This window comes from Molothrus ater, chromosome 12, assembly GCF_012460135.2.
Source record: "Molothrus ater isolate BHLD 08-10-18 breed brown headed cowbird chromosome 12, BPBGC_Mater_1.1, whole genome shotgun sequence".
In the NCBI taxonomy this organism is placed as follows: domain Eukaryota; kingdom Metazoa; phylum Chordata; class Aves; order Passeriformes; family Icteridae; genus Molothrus; species Molothrus ater.
In genome coordinates this window covers 20,805,598-20,811,597 of record NC_050489.2, presented here as the reverse complement: position 1 = coordinate 20,811,597, position 6,000 = coordinate 20,805,598, and the positions used below count along the sequence as shown (strand labels likewise).

General features: G+C 53.2%; 1 long non-coding RNA gene across 1 annotated transcript in view; it reads right to left on the bottom strand.

The window, feature by feature from the left end:
• Positions 1-376: 376 nt before the first annotated feature.
• Positions 377-6,000, bottom strand: part of LOC118691463 (uncharacterized) — a 118,443-nt gene continuing 112,819 nt past the window's right edge. The window contains exon 3 of the long non-coding RNA XR_004981002.1: positions 377-733. This is a non-coding gene — a long non-coding RNA (uncharacterized LOC118691463). The remainder of the gene's footprint in view (positions 734-6,000) is intronic.

The following is a 6,000-nucleotide window of genomic DNA, read 5'->3' as shown; positions in this document are numbered from 1 at the left end:
CCTGGCTGCTCATTTTGTCAGGCTGTCACACAATAAATTAATATGTTGGCTCTTTGGGGCTGAGAACTCTTCTATTTGTTCAGTAAAACAGATACTGCACACCCCGGGCACCATATAAAAATAATAAATTACCATAGCACACAGGCAAGGTATTACTTGTCTCTCTCCTTGCCTTTACTTTATCCCCTCCATCCTCTGCCTTTCCTCTGATCAATTCATCTTCCATTTACTTTCTATTTCTGTCTGTAGGTTTCACTTTAATACATGCTGCTCCGATATTCCAACCATGCCACCTGCTCCACAAGTACAACTGCAGAGGCTCCACGGATGTGGAGAAGAGGAAATCAACAAACGTTCAAGGGGAGGAGAAGAAAGAATGTCTATACTGCAAGAATATTAGGAAAAAGGAATCAAGCCTCTACCTGGTGCTGTCTCTTACGCTGACTTGGATGCCTCCTGATTCCTGCCAGACTCCCTTTACTCTTCACATCCAACACAGAACTGTGGAGACTTGGTAGCCACAGGAATTGAACAGCCTTCTCTATGTAGGCAGGTGGGGAAGTCTTTGACCCAATCTCCCTTGTAGGTTAAAATGTCCTTTAATTCTGGTGGGCTGTGCTGAGATGGGAATGAATAAACTCTCTCTTCATTTTAGCGTCCAGCTCATGGAAGCTGCACAGGCTGGATGTTAAGTCTGTCCAAATTCCTTTCCTCTTTGGCAAGGTTATCCTACCTACAAAAATAAGAATTAAAATTAAGGTTTTGTTTGGCTTCTTACAAGTTCAGATCCTGCCCCACATTTTCCAGGACACAGTTCCAACCCAAGTTTTAGCAGACAGGCTCCCCAAGAGCACCCACAAAGTCACGGGAAGTCATCAAGTTATTGCAATACTAAGTGCATTATGTTTCCAAAGCATCACATAATCTTAACTAATAAAAAACCCAACAGAATTTACTGTTTGTTCTTAAAAAAAATAAATAAGCAAAGAAGCAAAATTTAAATATTTATTGGAAAGCTAAATATTGTAGCCTTGAGCAGTTATTGGCAGGAGATGCTGTGCAAACAGAGCCCCGGCAGGCTGCTGCCTCCCACATCCCTGGGCGCTGGCCCGGGGCCCGCACGCCCCGCTCGCCCCGCACACCCCTCACACCGCGCACACCCCGCACATCCCGCACCGCGGCCCCGCTCGCCCCGCACACCCCGCTCGCCCCTCATACCCCTCACACCGGGCTCCGCACACCCCGCACACCCCGCACACCCCGCACATCCCGCACCGCGCTCCGCACACCCCGCACATCCCGCACCGCGCTCCGCACGCCCCGCACACCGCGCACACCGCGCTCCGCACACACCCCGCACGCCCCTCATACCCCATACACCCTGCACACCCCGCACGCCCCGCACGCCCCTCATACCCCTCACACCGCGGCCCCGCACACCCCGCACACCCCTCACACCCCGCACATCCCGCACACCCCGCACACCGCGCACACCCCGCACACCCCTCACACCCCGCACGCCCCGCACACCCCGCACACCCCGCACGCCCCTCATACCCCTCACACCGCGCACACCCCGCACACCCCGCACACCCCGCACACCCTGCACACCCCGCACACCCTGCACACCCCTCACACCCCTCACACCCCGCACGCCCCGCACACCCCGCACGCCCCTCATACCCCTCACACCGGGCTCCGCACACCCCGCACACCCCGCACGCCCCGCACACCCCGCACATCCCGCACATCCCGCACCGCGCTCCGCACGCCCCGCACACCCCGCACGCCCCGCACGCCCCGCACATCCCGCACCGCGCTCCGCACACCCCGCACGCCCCGCACACCCTGCACACCCCTCACACCCCGCACGCTCCGCACACCCCGCACCGCGCTCCGCACGCCCCGCACGCCCGCACCGCGCTCCGCACGCTCCCCGGGAAAGCGCCGCGGTTCTGTTCTGGCCCATCTGCGGCTCCGGCCGGGTCGGGCCCACCCCGCCTGCCCTCTCCCCCTACGGGAGGTGCGGGGCCGAGCGGGTCCCCGCTCCCGGGGCACGGCAGCACCGGGACCGCCGGCAGGCGCCGGTGCCGGGGGCGCTGGGGCACCAGGGGGTGCTGGGGGAGCCCGGCCCGGCCCGGCCCGGCCCGGCGGAGCTCCAGGTGAGCCGGGCTGGCCCAGGGCAATGTTTGCTCCTTCTGGCATCTGATTCCCACCCCTCCTATCCCACGTGGCCGTGCATTAGTGATGGGCACTGCTGGCAGATGGCAAAGTTCGAGCCGGGCTAATTAAACATACCGAGCTAATAACCTTCCATTTTGGGACTGGTATAATTCATAATTTAATGTATTGCTGCTGAGACATTAACCTTTCAATGACTGGCACAGTGCCCACAGCAGCCTGAGTGCTGACCATCTTTCAGGAAAATGAGTATTATTGTTAAAACAGGTATAAATCATTCATGGCTTCAGCTTTTGTGTCAAGCTGCACATGAAAATAAGTAGTAGGCTGGGTAATTTATTTACCTTTTGGTGGTTATTCTTATGATTTCATGATCATATTCTCTGATTCATAAACACTGGCCAATTGCCATTCTCGTTTTACCATTTCAATATTGCAGTGGTTATTCCGATTTCCATCTTTTAACAAGTTCAAGACTGGTGCAGAGTTGCTTGATCCAGGCACAAACATAATCTCATTTCAAGGAGGAAAAACTTATTTTAAGCTAATTCCCCAGTATTCAATGCAATTATTAAAGCTACCAACTTGTTACAATTTAGCACTTTGCTAAAAGAAGTGTTTCTTTGGAAACTGGTGCATAAACACACAGATTAAAAACTTTTCAAAATTCTCCTTAAGAGGCAGCTGGGAGGAAGCTCACACGTTACTAAAGAGTTTAGTAAAGATCATGTCCTATCTCTTCCAATCAAATGGTGAACGAAAATGGCCAATGCTCAGTCAAAAGGGCAAACTATCTCTGTCTTTGAAGGCACATTAAAGATGAGTCTAAAAAAATCCTAAGTGGATGCTGAAGAACTAATCCATTTGCAAAATTGCTATTTTTGAAGAAAGAAGTTAACTAAGGAATCACCAAGAAGTTGTTTGTGAATGTCTGTCATATAATGCCAGGATAATGCCAAGAGCAGGACATTTTGGAGGCATAAGAGAATGAGGAGCAATATCAGCATCGCTGATTTTGGGCTTCTCCTCAGGACTTCATATGGTCACTCTCAGGGCTATATGAACACCGGCAGAAGATAAAGCATTTGAACCTGTTCATGGGGACAACACTCAGACCCCCTTGGAACAGGAATTATTTGAGAGGTTGAGGTTCCTCCGGGTACCTTCTCATACTGGAAACATACAATGTTAGACCCAAGAACATCTATTTTTCCTATTGATAACGATGCAGGAGACAACCCCTCACTCCTACAAGTGATCACCTGCCTCTCTTAACCCGTATCTGTGCCACCTGTGGCCAGGGCCGAGCTGTACACCCTCCCTTTGGGTTCTGAGATGTGTCATGGAACCAGATGCACCCGGATCAAAGCCTGGCAGCTCCTTTTTCCATGGACACTACAGTGTCCCTGCATTTCACTCCCTCTGCTGGCTCCAGTTATACATCAAACTAAGGTTTTGTGACCTGAAATTTCTTTATGGCTGGGACATCTAAAATTCACCTGCATCTTCAGGCTCTGTTGTCCTTACAGGCAGCTGGCAGGGATGCAGCCCTTCCTCCTCCCAGGCAGAGCATCCTGGGCTTGGGACAGGACCAGCACCGCCAGCAGTCCCCGTGGTCAGTCTGGGTGGGGAGTGTGTGTCCATTCCACACTGCATGCTCCTGACAGAGGGCAGGGCCTCAGCTCACCGGGCTGTACCTGCTGGGTGCAAGAGCCCTGTGTGGCTGCAGGAGACTGCAGTGCCTGCCCCGTGGGTGTTTGCAGGTGCCTGCAGTCCCTGCCCTGTGCCTGCTGAGCCGAGGGAACTCAGGGAACCAGAGCCTGGCCTTCCAACATCTGGCAGCTCAGCAAGAAAAATCAAGAGTAACACTTTTGAGGAACACCCTGCAAGGCTGAAGGAGCAGGGGTATCCCAGCTGTGGGAGTGTGCTGCTGCTGGCACAGCCCCTTGGGAAGCCAAGGGCCCCCAGCCCTGGTGGTGCACAGGCTCTCCTGGCCAAGCTCCCCGCCTGGGCCGTGCTACGCAGATGGGCTCTTGTGCAATTCTCTGCTTTCCAGTAGACACGTGATTTTCTATGGCAAGAATTACTCAATGTGCAGTTCCTGTCTGAAGTGGCCTATCCAAAGTATTCAAAACAAGTTCTGAGCAAACCCGCATCTCGAGGGTTGGTGCTGCCTTTAGGCAGATTTGTTGTTGTTTCACAAGTGGGAAAACTGAGGTAATTTTTTTCTTTAAAGGGGGCAGATGCTGCACATGTACAGGCACTGAACACCCTTGGTGCTTGTCTAAAGCTGAGAAGAAGCATTGAAAACACCTAAATGTGATAGAGAGGCTGCAAATTTGAGCATGAATCCCCCTAAACCATTATGCTTTTTGCCACACACACATTTACTTTCTGTGGAAATAGACCTTGTACCTCATTGTTCAAATACCTGTCTGCAGTTATTCTGTATTTCAGGTTCTTGGCATTTCAGGTTTTTGGTATTTCCCCTTCGTTCACATGCCAGGTGGCAAACCCCGAACTGGAGCAGAAGTCACTTCCTACTCTGTGGTTATAAGAGAGTTAAAGTTCAGATTTCTAATTGCTCTCTCGAGGCCTTATTACTTGTTGATTAGGGTCTTTTGGGAACTGCATCAAACCTATAATAATAAACACTCATTTCACTGGAAGTTTGTAGCTGCCGTGGCAGCCCTGCAGCCCTTCTGTAATGGCACACGTACAAACCACCAGGAAAGGCCTCTCCAACTTCTTCAGAGGCTTTCCAGGCTGGACAGGTCTGAGCCATGGGCATTTACCTGCCAGACTGGAGCTGGGGCTGCATGGGCCCCTGCGCCCTCTCCCAGCCCTCAGAGCAGCGCTGTGAGCAGTGTCTGGCAGGAGCCTGGTGGGGAGCACATCTGTGCAGGGACAGCTCCTTCTAAACAGTGGCTAGTTCCCTAAATGCTGGTAGATTTGGGGACAGCAGCACGTAAAGAGAAGTAGGACTGCCAGCACACTGCTGGTGGCCAGTCAGTGTTCATAGTCCATTATGTCCTGCTCTGTTATGGCATCTGACCAGAACAGATATCCTCAAAGTGCCATCCTGACACCCAGGAGTTCTATGCTTCAGCAAAAGCCTCTGCTGTGTGAGGGTGCTGCTGGAGGACACGTTTGCTGCATGAGCTGGCACAATAAACCTCCCTGGCCAGAGCAGCCCCAGGGAATCCCTGGGCTGATGCCTAGTGCCAGCCCAGGCCAGGGTGCTGCATCCTGCTGGAGCACACGGGGCACATGGGGACACAGCCCCCAGATCCCAGCTGGGGACAGAAGGGGGTCCCCCCGTGAGGAGCAGTGGTGGGACAGGTGCAGATGCTCTGTGTCTCATCAATGCACATGTTCCTAATTGCAAAACCTTTGAGTTCTCCTAACTTGAGCAGTCCAAGGTGTCATTCCCAGACTAGGTGCTTTGGAAGTACTTGTATGGCATCATTTTTACAGGCTGGATGTCCAAAGGGATGGGATGGGTGGGATGGACAGGATGGGTGGAATGGGATGGGGTGGACTGGGATGGGATGGGAGCACAGTGTGGTCATGGATTGCCCCAGGCAGGAGGGAAGGTGCTGCACGTGTGCTCTTGGCGAGTCTCCGGAGAAGGGCAATGGGTCTCCCTGACTCCCCCCAGAATGAGCCTGCAGTAGCAGCAGGTGCTCAGCTGCAGTTGCTCCTCAGACGGGCAGTACCTGTTGGAAGGGTGGATCGATGGGGCCCAGGCAGCCATGCATGAGCTGCTCCACAGTGGCTCTATTGATCAGAGCTAACGTGCCGATAGCAACGCCGAGC